The 20,052-nt window shown below is 46.7% G+C and overlaps 1 pseudogene across 1 annotated transcript in view; it reads right to left on the bottom strand.

Annotated features, from left to right (window-relative positions):
• Positions 1–18,006, bottom strand: part of LOC146869309 (E3 ubiquitin-protein ligase TRIM39-like) — a 94,344-nt pseudogene extending 76,338 nt beyond the window's left edge. Inside the window, exon 1 of the transcript XR_014979798.1 lies at positions 17,542–18,006. The product of XR_014979798.1 is annotated as an E3 ubiquitin-protein ligase TRIM39-like (transcript). The remainder of the gene's footprint in view (positions 1–17,541) is intronic.
• Between the last annotated feature and the right edge of the window lie 2,046 nt (positions 18,007–20,052).

Below are 20,052 nucleotides of genomic sequence, written 5' to 3'. Positions count from 1 at the left end.
CCAGAATGTAACAGAAATTTCCAAACCCCTATAATAAATATAAGGTCTCCTGAACACCTATTTCAAGCTGCTGATAATTTACTCCGAGAACGAAGGGGGTATCATATGCTCGATTCTATGGACGAACAAGAATTAGCCAGGTCAGCAGTCCTATGGGCTGACAGTCCCGGAAAATACAGTGATGATGCACTAGCACACACGTTTTTGAACCTTACCCCAGACGAACAGCGTTTAGCTGGTATATACATGATTCAACAACTCCTTATATTATATAAAAGCCAACACTCCGATCCTGGTCCCTTACCTGACATATTGACTGAATTACTCACGAATAGATGGAGAGGTTCAGGTACTGATTTAATTAAAGAAATTCTAGAATTCAGAAACCAGTATATTGTTTTCGTATGCCCAGAACATGTCTCACTTCCCATCAAGGAAAGAACGACGTATTACATGGACAGACAGAATCCCTTACGCGAAGTGCACCCAATTAGAGGCGACGGCAATAATTTCCAACGAGTATTTGTGTACACACCTATAACTAAAATTGAATTATTAGAAATGAAGAAAGTAGTACCTAGCCATGACAAAGACCCAGCGGGTTTCCACCGTGAGATCAAAGACATGTTACTCATGGGGGAGTATACCTACCCCGACATTATGAAAATATTAAAAGTACTAATGCCTGCTGGTGTCTACGAAAAACTCAAAGAAAAGGATTGGGAGGTGGGAGACCAAAAGATAGATTGGACAGCATTAGAAAACGAAGAAAAGGCCCGAGCTGCAGGGTCAGGGCTTGGGGACAAGACTAAAGCATTACCAGGATTACTAGTGCAGGTACTGCCACGTTTATTAACTACGAAAAAGGAAGACTGGGGTGCAATCTCAGCCTGTAAACAAAAGCAAGATGAAGACACTAGTGATTTCTATTCCCGATTCGAAAAATGTTTTGGTATAAATAGTGGCATAAAAGCAAGTAGCGAGTCATATCCACATCTGTTTGTGACAAAATTAGTTGAAAATTCCCTGCCCCAAGTTAAGAATAGAGTATTGAAATTCGAGAGTACCTGGCAAGGTAACACCCCGTCACAAATGTTACAAATGTTGCAATATCATCACAATAGAATTAGAGAGGAACAAGAACATGAACAAAGACGTATGAAAGACACGAAAATGAAAATGTTTGTGGCACAGTCAGTTCCAGCTGACGGTCATAAAAAGGGTGATACCACAGGTCCTGCAAAAGGGACATGCAACTATTGTAAACAACCAGGTCATTATATACACGATTGTGCAGTCTTGAAACATAATATCGCCACAGGTAGAACCCAGGAAAGACCACGTCCACCTAGACAGGATCAGAACCAACAACAAATCCCTCAGCATGCACAATCTATGCCAGCTCCACAATCTATGCCAGCTCCACCACAGATCGTAGTTACAACACAGCAGCAGCCTATTGCTGCCACGCACGCAACAACGCAACAGATGTATCAGTATGCACAAACAGATTATCCCGATTATCAACGATACACATGAAACAGCCTAGAGAGGGAAGTTGGCTTACCCCTTATTGAGGTTCCTGTAGACCAAGAGGGACCTTATGTACATAGTGAACTATTAGGCCAAGACAGAAAGTTTTTACTTGATACAGGGGCAAGCAGAACAACCATACGACGCAGTGAAGTTCCAGGGGCACCCCTCTCAGGCTCACAGAATATTTCCCTTGGATTCTCAGGAAAGCCTATCATTAATGAAGTATCGCAACCCCTTCCACTCACGGTTGGTCCATTGACACGAACTACAGATCTATTGCTTACTAAATCATGTCCAGAAAACCTGTTAGGTATAAAAACTTTGAAAGCTCTAGGAGCCATAATATGTTGTTCTCCGAAAGGAGTAAGATTATTTTTACGTGACTTCAAAGGTCACTATGTGTCCAGAGACATGGATCACCGACTGCAGAATTTACCTACACATTTATGGGCACAAGGCCCCACTGATGTTGGTTGCATGAACATTACACCATATCGAGTCACATTAAAAGCAGGAGTGGTACTACCACGAATGCGACAATACAAATTACCACCAGATGCTGTAGTGGCTTTACTGCAAATCATTGACGAGCTCATTGCACAAGGAGTGGTTGTGGAAACCGACTCAAATGTATGTAATTCCCCGATAATTCCGATTCTCAAAAGAACGGATCCAAAAGCTCCGCCAGTATATCGATTAGTTATTGATCTGCGCGAATTAAATAAATGCATTGTACCACAATATCCCGTGGTCCCAGATATCTCTTCATTACTGACAGCTATCGATTCAGGAGCAACGTTCTTTACTGTAATTGATCTCAAGAATGCTTTCTTTAGCGTCCCAATCGATCCGGAAAGTCAATACTTGTTCGGGTTCAGTTTAAATGGACGAAGTTTTAAATTCACACGCGCACCTCAAGGATTCACAGAAAGCCCCAGCATCTATAGCCAAGCACTCAAACGAGAACTTGACAGTATTCATATGCCAGTCAACACTGCCCTGCTTCAATATGTCGATGATCTGCTGATCACTGCTCGAAGCGAGCCTGAATGTGAAAAAGCATCACTGACGGTTTTACAATTTCTGGCCGAAAAGGGGCACAAGGTGTCCCCTTCTAAGCTGCAATTCTGTGTCCAGCAAGTTGTTTATCTTGGGCACTCGCTGTCCAAGGAGGGAAGACAGCTTACACCCGATCGCATCCAGTTAATAGCTAACATGCCACCACCCAAGACACAAAAGGAGGTGAGGGCTTTTATAGGCCTCACTTCATACTGTAGGCAGTGGATCCCTCAATACGCATTTCTAGCAAAACCACTCATTCAGTTGACGACACAGGAGGCAGCCACATCGACTGTCCTCCCTTGGACTCAAGAACATACACAAGCCTTTGAAAGCTTAAAGAAAGCTTTATGTCAAGCACCTGTTTTAGCAACACCATGTTACAATAAACATTTTACACTCTTTGTTACAGAACGCAAAGGTACTGCTTTGTCAGTACTCACTCAGGAACAAGCAGGATCACACAAACCATGTGCTTATTTTTCCAGTACATTAGATCCCGTAGCTCAGGCTCTGCCTGCGTGCCTGAAATCAGTGGCAGCGACAGCTTTAGCGATCAGACAAAGCGATGCCATAGAGTTAGGACATCCATTGACAGTACAAGTACCACATGCAGTAGAGGTTCTTCTGAACCGAACGCAAACACAACACTTGACTATAGCAAGACTTACTGGTTACGAATTGACATTGTTCCAGCCACACATAGAAATCAGACGGTGTAATACATTAAATCCTGCCACACTTTTGCCAGTAAATGGAACAGACCCACTAGCACATGATTGTATTGAAGTCATTACTATCACGACAAAACCCAGACAAGACTTGACAGACATCCCATTGTCAGATCCAGATCTGACATTTTATGTAGATGGTTCATGCATGAGAACAAGTACAGGAGAGTTAGTGGCCGCGTATGCAGTCACAACGGACACTGAGATTATTGAAACAAATTGTATTTACACTTTGTCAGCTCAAGCAGCAGAGCTCATCGCTCTGACACAAGCCTGTATTCAAGCCACAAATAAGAAAGTCAATATATACACAGATTCACGTTATGCATTCGGAGTTGTACATGACTTCAGCGTGCTGTGGCGAGAGAGAGGTTATTTAACTTCTCACGGTGCCCACATCCAACACGGACCCCTCATTCATGCTTTATTAGAGGCAATTCATCTACCCATTGCAATATCGATTATGAAATGCAAAGCACATACGAAAGTTACTGATATCATTTCTCAGGGTAATGACCTAGCTGACAGAACAGCTAAACAGACTGCTCAAACTCACACAACTGACATGACAAAGACAATAGTCCCGACACCAACACAGTGTATGACAGTTAAGGATCCCGCTCTTGATGTAATTGACATACAGACACATGCTACACCAGAAGAAATAAAGAAATGGACTGAATTAGGAGGGATCCAAACGGATCAAGGATGGATGACGAAGGAAAAATCTATATGGTTTCTTCCCGACTCCATGGTTCAAGTCATCATTAACACAATACATAGTCCAGCACACCTAGGAGAGAAAGCTATGCTAGACAGCATTCAACACATCTGGTTCAACAAACATTTACGAGCAGCAGCTAAACAAAAAGTTCGTACCTGTATGATATGTTGTCAGTTTAACCCAGGTAAAAGCATTCCCGTAGAACAGGGTGGATTTCAGCCTCCTGATCACCCTTTTGAAGTCCTCCAGATGGATTATATCCAGATGGAACGATGTCGAGGATTCAAATATGTTCTCGTAGTTGTCTGTGCTCTTTCCCGTTGGACAGAAGCCTACCCGGTTTCAGATTACACTGCCCCGACTACTGCCAAACAGTTAGTTCGAGAATTCTTCCCACGGTACGGTTTACCACGTGTTGTCTACTCAGATAACGGCCAGCCGTTCTCATCCGAACTGATGAAACACGTTTCACTTTTGTTAGGTTACCAATGGAAATTCCACTGTGTCCGACATCCCGAGGCAGCAGGCCTCGTGGAACGCCATAATCAAACTCTAAAAATTAGATTGTCTAAAATATGTAGAGAGAAAGGTGTCGATTGGGTAGTAGCCTTACCAGTTGCACTCTTTTACATGAGAATGGTAGCACATTCTCGAACAGGGCTATCCCCGTATGAGGTGATCTTCGGTAGACCACCAAATATGTGGGGGACGCCTATACACCGTAAAATAACCGATGTTGACTGTAATATGCTGACAGATTACCTGGCTTCCTTGATGTCTGCACTACAATCTTGTCGTTCACAGGTAGCTGCAGCTTTTCCCGATAACACTGAGGTGAAGCCCCATGACGTGGTTCCAGGGGATCTTGTGCTAGTGAGGAATTTCGACCGGAAGACCCAGCTGGAGCCTAGGTGGCAGGCACCTAAACTCGTTCTACTAACAACAAGGACAGCCGTGAAGATCGAGGGACGTAAAGGGTGGTTACACTCGAGTCATATCAAGAAATTTTATGGACTACCGTCCGATGTGAACACTCAGCCTTGCATTCCTTCACAGACTGATTCAAAGCTCCCCTTGGTTGAACCTACAGAAACTGAACTTTATAAACTGAAATTAAGGTCTAGCAAGTCAGACAATTTGATTGTTTAAGTCCTCTCCAAGGTGAATCGGTTGAATTTGTCTCTGACATGTATCCTCTAGACCTGAACAGAGAAAGAAATCGACAGATGCAGCTTAAAAAGCATGCGTATTGTAAATCACTGCGTAGTCATTGCACAGTAACATTATTAATTTTGTTTTTTCTAAGTCTTCTGATCATCATGACTAGTATATTGCTTCATATGTATTACCCTATTTCTAAACGTGCTTACAATGTTACTGCTGAACATTCTTTTAGCGAATTACCCCCGCATGAGTTGTCCTATAGATTTGCGCTGCGCAATAACACTTTCATTAGTATGTTACATCATTCCCATCAGACCAGCAATGCTACCAATTGTTGGATATGTGGCCGACTCCCTCCCTATCAGAACTATAAGGGAGTTCTGCCTCTCTTTCCATATCCGTTTACGCACAATGGCTCCTGTGGAGCATGGTTTAGTTTGATTAATTCCTTAGATTCAAATTCAGTAGTTTATCAAGACAACTGGGTATGGGGAAACCTGAACCTAGTTTTGCTTCAAGTCTGCTACCCTAACAAGGAGGGACTTCCCAGAAGAACAGGAACTGATCTAGAAAATGAAGTATATGGATTAGGTAATTTTACACTTAACCTCATGATCCTGAATGTTGAATCCGAAGCCGCACCAATCTTGCCCGCTATGTCAGTATTTCCAGTTAGAGGTGAATTATGTGTAAGAAAGAATGGTTCAATACATATGGGCCATAGTGAATGCACCGCTGTGGTGGAGTTCGGTGATCAAGGCAGGTCTACATTTAGAGCTTCCCGTCATTCCTACTTCGTATGTGGTCAGACTGCATATATACGTTTGCCTCTAGATTGGGATGGTACCTGTTACATCGCATTCCTTTTGCCACCTGTTTTCCTAGCCCCTCCTGATTATCACAGAAATACCCATTTAGTACACAATAGAGAACGGAGAGATCTCCCAATTGTCGATTACACTGAAACGGCATGGGAAAAATATACAGATTTCAATAAAGGTTTCTTTCCCTATATAGGTACAGTCACCAATAGTAAGCTGATACGTAGATTAACTAGAACCCTTGAAGCAGTAGTAAATGAAACTACTTCCGCCTTAGGCAACTTAACAGAGGAGCAGTCTGCGATGCGGATTGTTGTTCTCCAAAATCGTCTTGTCCTTGACGTCATCCTGGCCGATAGGGGCGGAGCTTGTAGGGTCATCGGATCAAGTTGCTGCGTATTCATACCAGAAAACTCGCCATCTGTATATAAAGCCATAACTCGTCTTCATAAGATTGTAAGCCAGATACACCAGAGTCCAGGCACCTGGACTTGGTCCGGTTGGTTCTGGAGCGTGTTGTCAGCCTGGGGATGGAGGATTCTATCCTTCCTAGGTATTGGCTTTCTCATACTATTCAGTTGCTGCTTATGTCTACAATGTGGGCCAGCGATTTGTGGTCTGTGTGCCACATCGTGTATTCCACATCCAAGTTTTCGCTCAAGATCCCGGAAGAAGAAAGAAGAACAAATGATGCTATATGAACAGATCGATGGATTGATGAAGATTGATATCTCCTGAGGGTCCGTAGGGGACAAGGAGGGAATGAGGAAATATGAATTTTGTGATCAGTTATGTCCCCTATCTTAGACCCCAACGGCTCCATGTATATGCTATAAGTACATGTATGTTCCCTCCAGTTCCAGTTATGAAGACGCAAACACATGTGCGTCCACCGTCAACATGTCCTCTTTCAGATCCGCCATGAATGGGCCGGATATTCCATTCCTAAGTATGAAAGGCCACCGACTTTATATGGTTCATTTACTCCATTTTGCAGTTCAGGCGAGTAGGCCCTGAATTCTGCCATCAAGCCTTTTCCTGCCTTCTACCTTTGACAGCTCCAGTCTGAGCTCGCATCTGTATCCATGAACTTTGTCCTATTCCCTGCGCGGCTAACGGTGCCTGACTCGGCCTGTTTGCCTGCCAAAAGCTGTATTTCACCTTCAAGATTATCTGCTCCGCTCCTCATCCAATGCATTCCTGTCTAGTAGTTTAGGTAAACATCCTTCCAGCTACAGAGCAAAGGGCCCGGCTTCTCTGTCCTCATGCAAGTAACTCATAGCCCCTGTTACCATGGAAGATTCCTGCCCCCTCGCATCTCATGTAGACACTTAGACGCTTGTACACGCACTAACAGTCAGTATAGAATAGATTTCGTCCGAGAGACCTTTCCTTTTGGATAACACAGTTCTTTAAACATAGGATGTTAGATATGATTTGGGATTAGGTTGACTTGACCCCCCAGACTTCTGTCTCCACATGTAGAACTAAATGTCAAGTCCCCTTCACCCCCTAGTTGCACGTCAATCACACGTCATGCGGCTGCGCGCGCATCTCTGTCAATTATTTCTGCTGACATTGCAGGATTCTCTTATGGATCCACCCATTTGTGACATCATGTATAATGACGTTTCTAGTTACGCCCAAATGTACGCCCTTTTTATTACGTATGTGTATTGTTATCTCTATTATCAGCTGTTACGCCTCTTGCATCTGTCTTAATGTAATTCTTTTCATATAAAAACGATTACCTGTCAATAATGTATTGCCTTCCCTTCCTGAACCCCCGTGGTTATGGAATATGATGCCTGCAGTTCGAACTGTAATTCCTTTGTAGAGGAATAAAGCCCTTTCAGAACCTCTAATACCACGGATTCTGCCTCTTATTTTACTGAGTTATTCTTACTAGATTTACCGCATCAAAAATAGTACAGGTAATTAAAATATTTACCACAAGGGGATGATTGGGATCGAGGATAATTCCCAATTTCTCTGTTCTACCCATCCTAATAGACACTTCCCAGCTTCTACAACATATACTTTTGCTTCCGCTACTCTTTCCTTGAAGGACAAAGACGCATTAAAATAACCTATGACTGGTAATTTTGTCCCACAGTACCCTTGAGGTTCCACATCAGTTGCCATCAATTCATTACCCTTCAACTCTTTCCACTTCTGTTTGTCTATTATAGAGAATGGGGAACAAGAATCAGCCCACATAGCAACGTCTACATTGTTTATACTGATTATGCACTTGGGTGGTATGTACTTATCACTTTTTACCATATCCAGAAGTTTGTTGTCAGGTGATTCCTCCCCAACCACCATCACTTCAATATCAGAATCTATGTCACTCGTGGTATCCACAACAGAAAGAGTTGAGGTATCATCATTTACTACGTTCACCGACTTTCTCACATTATGAAAGTTGACTCCTTTACAAACCCTGGAGAAATGGCCAATTCTTTTGCACTTATAACATCGGGTTTTTACAGCTGGACAATGGCTAGCCTCTGCCGTTTGTTTGCTACTTCCACACCTGTAGCATGCCATTCTCTTGCTATCATTATCATGTTTCACAAATGGTCCCCTCTTGTCCTCACTGCTTATCTTGGAATTTTTTTTAGGAGCCTGTACTGCACATACCTTACTAATGTCGGAGTTAGTTTTTGACTTATTATCCGCTAACTCTTTGACGTATTGAGATGTGTTCTCAACACGTTTGGCAATTTCTAAAGATTTATCCAAGGTAGGGTCTTTTAGATCTAGAAGTTTTTCTTGGATTTTGGAATTGTTAGTCCTATTAATTAATTGGTCCCTAATTATCTCATCCCTTAGATCCTTGAACTTGCAGGAGATTGCCAATCTACGTAAGGCAGCAACATATTGTTCAATTTTCTCCCCTGGTTTTTGAACCCGCGAGAAAAACTTGTGTCTCTCTACCACGAGACTCAATTTTTTTCCAAAATTTTCAGTTAGTGCAGATAATGCACATTCAAAAATGTCAAATTGATCATCCCCAGAATCGGAATTATCGTTTTCTACGTGTTCCGAGAAACTTAGTAGTGTACTTAAAACTTTCCTGCCTTCAATGCCTAAGCTTAATTTTAAAATAGCGAATTTTCTTTTTGGTAAAAACACATCATCACCTATAGCTTCCAGATAAGTTACAAAAGCCTCCTTCCAGTCCTCCCACTCCATGCACGTGGGACCTGGCTCTTGCAAAAAGGTAGGAGGTGGAGGAATATTCTGTGTGGCCATTGTTTGATACAGGCAAACGTAACAGTTTTACAATGCGCCTAAACTATTTAGCACAGCACTAATTTGAGCTTACAACAGACAAGAGAATACGAAATTAGTGAAGATCTTGCAAGATAAAGAAGAAATAGTTGAAAAATACTCTCACAACATCAACGTTATTTATCTTTCAAAATTCCCCCTCTTGTGTTTTTTTTTCTAAGACATCAGTTGCTTAATTCTCAAATTAAAAAAAAAATTCAGCTTCTTTCAAGCCCTCCTGTGCTCTGCGCTAGTTCTCACTTGTTCCTGTTAGACACTGCGATCGTTCGTCACCTAGCAACCTGATGACAACACTGACTTCACCAATAGCTGTGTTCGTTGAATGCTCGTAGCGTGAGATGGCTTCGACCAATCCCTGCGCTTGTCACTTGGTTGACGTCTGACGCTGCCACCGTTCGAGACCACAGGAATGGAGGCAAGAATGTCCGCGATGCACTCACTCGAGAGAACACCTTTCAAAAGAAAGCAGGGATGTCCGCACTCGTGCTCCAGCTGTTCCTCCACGCACTTGAAAGTAAACAGGTAACAGATCGATGTTCGATGCTTCCTTGTGGCGTTTATTTCACCGCTGCACTCCCCGTTCAGACCACCGTTCCCAATTTCACTTCACGCGCGGGGCCATAAAATGTGACGGTCCGTTCAAATCTCTCAGTACACAGAGATACGTTTCTCACACGGTACCAGGCACAGTTCGATTCACTTTTAGACTTTCTGCTCGACACAAGAATTAGTTTCTTTCCAACAGCTTAATCGCGTTTCACTGAGATGAAACATACGCCACAACCTTCAATTAAATCCAAAAAGGTCTCAACTCGTGAATCCTTTGTCTTATCAATTCACAAAAGTAGTTCTCAGTACTTGAAAGCAAAGTAATCATACATGGTCTTCAGCAATCTTGAGATTCTCCATGTAAACCGTTTTGTTGAAGGCTTCAATTTCAAACTGGGGGTCTAGTAGAGCTATTAACATCACACCTGGATCATCTGTGTTCCCATTGATAGATGATTACCTGGATCCCATCCTCGTCGCCATTTTTAAGGATCACAGGACACCTCCAAGGTAGATGATAAGTAGATTTATTCCAGTGAAGAGCATAGACCCCCAGATGTATTCTCCCAGCTCCACATCCCAGTCTCTCTGTGGAATCCACAATCTAGAATCCCCAGTGAAACTCCGTTGCTAGGAAACTGTGGATTGCATGACAACAAGAAATACATCAGAGATCCCCATACATGAAATATAACAGGGGGTATCAAAGTCTTAGTTGTAGTCAGTGCCTACAGCCCCCTTTATCTTTGTATCACCCCGGCCCCCTCACAGCTCCTCAAACTCCTGTCCTCCATTAGAAGGTTTCAAGGCCTCGTACCACTGTCCGTCTTGAATATCTGTCCTGAATGGAGAAGAAATAGTTTGTGGTTCACTCACAACTTCACAGGCCCCCTTCAAAGGTTTGGGGTGAACAATGGATCTGATTGGACAGGATATAAACTGAATGCAGCAGCACATCCGGTGCTGCTGCTGACGTCAAGGAGCTCTGCACAGCACTGAAGAGAAAGACGAGGCCAGAGACAGGGATCCTGGGCGCCTCCCTTCTGCAGGAGGTGCTAGACCCCGGGACCGAGGAAGAAACACTGCTGCTGAAAGAGCCCGGAGGTGGACGGCCTACGAGGAGAGGACTCATCCGGATCACCCAGAGCCCATGGTCAGTGTTCAGAAACTTAAAGGAAGGAGGTCGGAGACTCCTAAACTGCCAAGATCAGGCCCTGTAATCACAGTCCAGCATGACATGCATTCATTCATTCATCCTGCGAGGGGTCCCAGACCAAGTGTGCCTTGAAGCTGTAACTCTAGCACATCTGGCCCAGCATTTGCTGGCTTCTCTGTGCCTGATGATCGTGTGAAGCTGGCGAGTCATACAAGGCGACCTGCACTACTAGAGCCATGTGCGCCAATGCTAATGTGCACCCACGTGCCACACCCTGCATAACTGCACCTCTGGGTCTGCACCTCTTCTGCTGTGTACCATGACCATGAGACTGTGTGTGCCACACCCTGCATTACTGCACCACTTCTGCTGTGTACCATGACCACGAGACTGTGTGTGCCACACCCTGCATTACTGCACCACTTCTGCTGTGTACCATGACCATGAGACTGTGTGTGCCACACCCTGCATTACTGCACCACTTCTGCTGCGTACCATGACCATGGGACAGTGTTTGCCATACCCTGCATTCCTGCACCTCTTCTGGTGTGTATCATCTCCATAAGACCGTGTGCTACACCCTGCATTACTACATTACTGCATTACTACATCTCTTCTGCTGTGTACCATGACCACGAGACCATGCGTACCACACCCTGCTTTACTCCACATCTGCGTCTACACCTCTTCTGCTGTGTATCCTGACCACGAGACGATGCGTACCACACCTTGCATTACTCCACATCTGCGACTACACCTCTTCTGCTGTGTATCCTGACCACGAGACCATGCGTACCACACCCTGCATTACTCCACATCTGCGACTACACCTCTTCTGCTGTGTATCCTGACCATGAGACCTTGTGAGCCACACCCTGCATTACTGCACCTCATCTGCTCAGTCAGTTGCTCTCTCTCCCTTGGAGCTCCACCATTAAGTGAGGCCCTCCTGAGCCCCTGCACTCTGTGTTGGTGTTCGAGGCCCTCCTCCACCCGCAGGTTATACCTGCGCCTCACCCCTGGTGGTCCTGTGGATCTCTGGCTCCTTCTCTCGCTCCCCTCTATCCTCTTCTTTCTACTCCGTTTTTCCTCGTTTTTCATTTTTATTTCCACCCTTTCACTCTTTTCTCCACTTTCCTTCACTTTTCCTTTTTCCCACTTTTGCGCTGTTTCTTCTTCCCGCCGCTGCTGCCCTTGCGGTCTCTCCCCCCAGCGTGACCAGCCCAAGCCTGTTCCCCTCCCCGAACCCGCCTATCAGCTGTCCAGCCCTCCCCGACCCCTACTTAATGGCGGCCGCTGCGAGGACAGGCGAGCAAGACCACTGACACATTGTCAGTGAAATTGCTCTCCCTCCCTCGCAGCTCCACCATTAAGTGAGGCCCTCCTGATTCCCTGCACTCTGTGTTGGTGTTTGAGGCCCTCCTCCACCCGGAGGTTATACCTGCGCCTCATCCCTGGTGGTCCAGTGGACCTCTGACTCCTTCTCTCGCTCCGCTCTAACCTCTCCTTTCTGCTCCGTTTTTCCTTGTTTTTCACTCTTCGTTTTTATTTTCACCCTTTCACTCTTTTATTTTCACCCTTTCACTCTTTTCTCCACTTTCCTTTTTCCCACTTTTGTGCCTGTTCTTCGTTCCGCCGCTGCTGCCCCCGCGGCCCCTCCCCCCCAGTGCAACCAGCCCAAGCCAGTTCCCCTCCCCGATCCTGCCTCCCAGCTGTCCAGCCCTCCCCGACCCCTACTTAATTGCAGCCGCGCGCAGCGGGCGTGCCGCTGGCATGCCGAAGACGGGCCAAAGGCAAGCCCGTCTGCGCCCATCCGCGACCAGCAGCAGGAACCCTGAACCTATGCACTGCCAACGCTACAACCCAGCGGCACTCCACGCACTCAACCCAGGCCGCAACAATAACTGCAAGCTAGCATCACCAGCCGACACCCACAGACACTTCAGCTGTCACCGCTGCCAGCACACCTGCAGCACCGCCAGAAACACGGACCCAGCACTGCCCGCCCGCAAGACCAAAACCAAACCGAAGACCCTGCAATGCATCCTCGTCAACGTCCGATCACTCCACAAACACGGCACCGAAATCTGGGACCTCCTCGACAGCACCACGCCGGACGTAGCATTCTTCACAGAAACCTGGACCAACAGCACCTCGGAACCGGACATCGCCATCACAATTCCTCAAGGATACAAGATCTCCCGGAAGGACCGCCCAACCCGCCCGGGAGGAGGAATCGCCATCGTCCACAAATCCACCCTCCGGCTGAGCACACTCCCCGACGAGTCCACAGACCTGATGGAACACCTACACTTCAAGATACAGGCCCGCCCTACCACCACCCTCCGAGGGACTCATCTATCAGACCCCGTGGACCTTTCACCAACTCTATCACGGACATCATCTCCCCACATGCCATTGCATCCACCAACTACACCCTGCTGGGAGACCTCAAATTTCACCTCGACAACCAACCAGACCGCAACACCACATCCTGTTCCGGACAACCTCCACAACCTTGGACTCCGCCAGATCGTGACCGAACCCACGCACGTTACAGGACATACCCTCGACCCCCTCTTCACAACAGGAAACTCCATCACTTTCAGCCACATCACCGAACTCCAGTGGACAGACTATCGATGCATCGATGCATCCACTTCACCTTCAGAACACCCACCATCCACACACCTGCTCCCACAAAGAAACTGGACCAAAATCACCGCCCAGCTCACCTCCTCACTCGGCAACTCCACTCCAACCACCGCAGAAGACGACGACCCCAACACCGCAGTCTGAACTCTGCACAGATGGATCTCTGACAGCGCAAACACCATAGCCCCCCTCAAGAAGAACAACAACACACACGCCAAGAAAGCCAGATGGTTTACCACCGAGATTCGAAAGTCCAGATGCACATGCCGCTGCCTCAAACAGGCCTGGAGGAACTCCAAATCCACAGAAGCCCACAACAACTTCACAGCCACCACCAACTCATCAGAAATACGAGAAAAATAGCGATCGAAGACAGAATCTCCACACAAAGAACACTTCACCATCATCAAGGAGTTCCCCAACCCCATTGGCGAGGCTACTGACATTCCTCCCTCACTAAACCTCCGCAAGAACATTTACGACAACTTCGACAAAGACAACCAACACACAGAACCCTCACCAGCCACCTCCGACGCCCTGAAGCCAACGATTGACAGCTGGACAGCCCTCACCACCGAAGACACACTGAAGACGATGAAGACAATCCACTCCGGGGCCCCCACGGACCCCTGCCCCCACCACATCTTCGACAGAGCCACTGACACCATCGCACCCATACTTCCCCAAACCATCTTCCGCTCCCTGGCGAACGCCTCCTTCCCCTATGACTGGAAACACGCCGAGATCAACCCCCTCCTGAAGAAGCCCTCGGCGGATCCCAATGACCTCAAAAACTACAGACCCATCTCCCTGCTACCGTTCCCAGCGAAAGTCATCGAGAAAGTGATGAACAGCCAACTCGCCACCTTCATCGAAGAGCACAACATCCTCGACTCCTCCCAAACCGCCTTCAGAAAAAAACACAACACAGAAACCGCCCTCCTCGCTGCAACAGACGACATCCGCTCCCTCCTGGACAGAGGAGAAACAGTAGCCCTCATCCTCCTCGACCTCTCAGCAGCCTTCATCAAATTCTCTCACCGCACCCTAACACTCCACAACGCAGGGATCCAGGACAAGGTCCTTGACTGGATTCACTCTCTCCTCTCCAGCTGAACGCAGCGGGTCAGACTCCCTCCTTTCCTCTCGGACCCTACACCAACCACCTGTGGAGTCCCCCAAGGGTCCTCCCTCAGCCCTACGCTCTTCAACATCTACATGGCTCTGCTCACCCCCATCGTCAGAACCCATGGACTCAACATTGTTTCATACGCAGACGACACCCAACTCATCCTCTCCCTATCCAACTAACCCAACGCAGCCAAACACAACGTTCAAGAAGGCATGGAAGCTGTCTCCAAATGGATGAAAAGCAGCTGCCTACAACTCAACACTGACAAAACAGAAGTACTCATCATGGGCCCAAACCCCGACGCCCTGGAACGACACCTGGTGGCCCCCGCCCTTGGAAGCCCACCCACCCCCACGAACCACGCACGCAACCTTGGAATCATCCTGGACTCCGAGCTCAAAATGGACCGCCAGATCAACTCTGTTGCATCCTCCTGCTTTCACACCCTCCGCCTCCTACATAAGACCTTCAAATGGATCCCCCTCGAGCACAGAAAGATCGTCACTCACGCCCTCGTCTCCAGCAGACTCGACTACGGCAATGGACTCTACGCCGGAATGAAAAAAAACCTCGACCGCAAGCTACAAAACATCCAGAACGCCGCCGCAAGATTGGTCCTCAACCTGCCAAGACACTGCCATATCTCCCAGCACCTGCACACACTCCAGTGGCTCCCCATCGAGGCTAGAATCACCTTTAAGATTCTCACCCACACACACAAAGCCCTCCACAACACAAGCATACCTGAACAGCAGACTCAAATTCCACGCACCCCAAAGGACCCTACGATCAGCCCAGCTATCCTACGCCGTGGTCCCCCGCGCCAGAAATACCAAATCGGGAGGGCGCTCCTTCTCCTTCCTCATGGCCAGAGCCTGGAACGCCCTTCCGCTCCACCTCAGACAGACAACATCGCTCCCCATTATCATGAGAAACCTCAAAACTTGGCTCTTCGACAGACCCCCCTCCTTGATGGACTGGAACCCGCACCGCCCCTTCTCCCCAGCACCTTGAGAGCCTTACGGGTGAGTAGTCGCGCTTAACAAACAAATGATTGATTGATTGATTGGTTTGATTGATCTACTGTGTGCCATATCCATGAGACTGTGTGTGCCATACCCTGCATTCCTGCACCTCTTCTGGTGTGTACCATGTCCATGAGACCGTGTCTGACATACGCTGCATTACTGCACCTCTTCTGCTGTGTACCATGTCCATGGGACAGCGTGTGCCACACCCTGCATTACTGCACCTCTTCTGCTGTGTACTATGACCATGGGACAGTGTGTGCCACACCCTGTATTACTGCAGCTCTGCGTCTGCACCTCTTCTGGTGTTTACCATGACCATGAGATTGTGTGTGCAATACCCTGCATTACTGCACCTCTGCTGTTGTGTACCATTACCACGAGACCATGTGTACCACACCCTGCATTACTGCACCTCTGCATCTGCACCTCGTCTGGTGCGTATTATTTCCATGAGATCATGTGTGTGCAATACCCTGCATTATAGCACCTCTTCTGGTGTGTACCATAACCATGAGATTGTTTGTCCCACACCATGCATTACTGCACCACTTCTGCCGTGTACCATACCCATTTGTCTGTGTGCCACACCCTGCATTACTGCACCTCTGCGTCTGCACCTCTTCTGCTGTCTACCATGACCATGAGACCGTGTGTGCTACACCCTGCATTTCTGCACCTCTTCTGCTGTGTACCATGACCATGAGACCGCGTGTGCTACACCCTGCATCACTGCACCTCGTCCGCTGTGTACCATGACCATGAGACCACGTGTGCTACACCCTGCATCACTGCACCTCGTCTGCTGTGTACCATGGCCATATGAGCCCCTGTATTGTCGCATCAAGTCTTGTAACACTAACAAATGTGTGAGCCCAGGTGCTACACACTGCACTACCCATTAAACCCTTTGAGTCTGTCTTTGTATACCAAACTACCCACATACATATGACTTATGATTTTCTACAACTGCTTATGTGGTGCAAGGTGCGCACCCTCTGATCTCGGGGCACTGACAGACACGCAGTGCGATCTTCTACAGTTTCTTACATAGGTATCACTTTGACACTCACCTACAACTCGAAAACGTATCTTATGCTTATGGGCAGCCTTCTCTAGGGACCTGCGGAGACCCACAGAGTGGACAGTAATCCCTGATTGATCACAGACATACCGTGTCCTCTTTTCCAGCCCCTTCTATGAGGCCCAACTAACCTGTAATCCTAACAATCTGATTTAAATACCGTGTATTCCTTTATGGGACTCATCGCATGTCTTCATTAGTGAACGCTGAACACCTATTTACATACCGACACACAGGGTGCCTTTGATCCCTGAACACCCAGGGACACTGCATCTTCTGAGAGACTCCATCAGTGTATTCACGTGTGAATCTTGAACACCCACACACACACATTGTGCTCTTCTGCAGCTCCCTCTATGGGGTATACTGAATTACTTTGTCACCTCTGAAACCTTCCACACATAGCTCCTGCTCTCAGGCTCCCTCCTTGATGGGGTTCACAGAGGGCCTTGTGATCCCTGAATTTAGACAGACATACCCTGTGATCTTTACGTGTAGTTCCAGAACACCCACACACACACACACCGCCGTGTGCTCCTTAGCAGGTTCCTCAATGGGGCTCACAGTGTGACTTTGCAATCCCTAATTGCCCATACACATACCTTGTACTCCTCTGCAGCCTCCTCAACAGGACTTGCTGAGTGAGTTTTATGCTCCTTGGACTCCCGGCACACCAAACATATCATCCTTTGATCCTCTGCACAGAACAGCAGCAGTGTCTGGTTGTGTTTCTCACACAGATTCTCCTCCGGGGCCCTCATGGGGGGCAGATGAAGCTGTTTTAACATTTCCACCATGTTCTTCAGTTGCCTGTTGGGTCGGAGGCTTTTCCCAGAAGATATTTCCCTGCACTGTGGACAGGGGAAGTTTCCATCTCTTCCCTCCCAGCTCTGGTTGATGCAGGAGCGGCAGAAGTTGTGTCCACACTCTATGGAAACAGGATCAGTAAAATATTCCAAACAGATGGAACAAGTGGCCTCTTCCTTGAGGTTCCCGAGCTGAGCTGCCGCCGCCATGATTCAGAAATGCAGGAAGTAAAGGTAAGTTTCATTTCTCTCTCTGTGTGAAGTGGGCGTGTCTGTGCGTCTGCCCCTCTCTGGCTGCGCTGGGACTTCCGGGTTCATGTTACAGTCAGAGCAGAGAAATGACATCTCTGCTGCTTGAGCTTTACCCAGGGCTGGCTTTAGGGCGGTGCGACCGGTGCCACCGCACCGGGTGCTGGCTTCCTTGGGGCGCCGTGTTTGAAAGTTTATTATGCTTTTGAAGCACCTGCTGCAGCGTTTCTTTCCCCCGGCAATTACCAGGCCTCACATAAATGTCAAGATAGCTCGTGTGATTAATTATCTTCCTGGAGAGAGATGAGCGTTTTGTATAGTTGAGGTTTGACTTTTAGGTGAAGTTAGTGCAGAGGGTTAATGTGCCTGCTGCAAAGAACGTGTACCAAGTAGATTACAGAGTGTTATGATGTAAACAGATCAGCAGGTTACTGCTTTCAAAAGAGACATCTTTTTTGTTACTTGCAATTTATAACTTGAAGTCCTAATATAGAACAGTGAGCTATTAACTTTCATCCTAGAACTGCAAACACACTGCAAAGTATACATTATTAGAACATTGATTAATGTTGCAAAAAGTTAATTTGGCTAGAAATCGATTCTTATTATTAAAGAAAACTCCCAACTATGCTGTTTCTTTTTCGACTCTGCGTTTTTGCTTCTCCACACCAACGCACTCTTAAACTATACTGCCTACCAGTATGGATGACATGAGACTCCTACACTTTTAGGGGCATATTAGCAAGGGCTGGAGATATAATTATCACCGCTTTAGCGTCCGTTTTCGGGCGATAAGCAGCAATAATTATATCGCAATATCATCAAGGACACGCTAGCGCGTGTTTCTTTGATGTAGAGCCCGTTTTTTCACAGCCTCGCCTCGCATCGCTAATGAGATGCAAAGGAGGCGTGGCTGTGAAAATAACACATGAAAATATGTGGATGTGCAGCGATAAAAAAAATCGCGCTACCTCGCACTTAACGCTGGAATTTAATGTCTGTTAAATTCCAGACTCCAGACGAAGGGAAATTAATCCCGAAATGCATTGGGTGACGCAAATAAAGTCGTGATATGCAGAAACATGTTTTCCTCCTGTTTTGTATTAACATCATCATTTATGGACGAATGAGTAAAATAAATCGAAGAAGAAGAAAGTTAAAATTAAGAGATTACGTGCGAAAAGAAGAAGAAATTAAGAGGTGGAATAGAAAACTTGATTTATTGGATTCATAATAATCCAGGACTTAGCTGTGCATCCGGTATTGGTTCCAAAGAGTGGTTCCTCCATGTTTTGTTCTTGTTGAAACGCGCAACGGGGACAGGGCGCGAACCGCGCTTGCACGCCTCACTAAGGTGTAATGGACAATCATTTGAACACAAAGCATGAAAAAATTGAAGCATAAAAAAGACGGTGTGCATCTGACTACTCTATAATACAAATTCCAGACTAAGGCATTCTAATAATGGTAGGTGGAGGGTCGTATCAGCAATGTTATCACTGTTTTGCATGGAAAAACGCTGGAAAACCAGCGATGTTCCATGGTAAACACCGCTATCTGTGAAATATTATCGCCATAGCGCTATGTATTGTTAATATAGCATTATCATGGCGATAATTTTCAGCGATAGCCGGCGATAATATTTCTACCGCTATGTGGGGCCAGTTAATATGCCCCCTAGTCCTTTGGCTTATGTAACATTTCCTATACACTGATTTACACAGGTATGATTGATTGTCTCTGTGTAATGTGTGTGTGATGCAAAGTGCTCGGACACCCTACACTGGTATGAGTGGCGCTATATAACTAATTCAATGCATCTGAGAGAGTGTGGTTATGGAGACTTGGGGGCATATTATCAAAGACGGCGTTAAAAATTATCGCTGGTTTAGCGGCAGAAAACTGCCGCTAATGCGGTGATAATGGGCTTGATAATATGCCCTTGAGAATTCTTTAGAAGTCCATGTTCTGGTGTGAACATGGGCTTCTATTGGAATTCTCCAGGGCATATTATCAAGCCCATTATCGCCGCATTAGCGGCAGTTTTCTGCTGCTAAA

Source organism: Triturus cristatus, chromosome 1_1 (assembly GCF_964204655.1).
Source record: "Triturus cristatus chromosome 1_1, aTriCri1.1, whole genome shotgun sequence".
NCBI lineage: Eukaryota > Metazoa > Chordata > Amphibia > Caudata > Salamandridae > Triturus > Triturus cristatus.
This window is presented reverse-complemented; position numbering and strand designations above follow the sequence as displayed.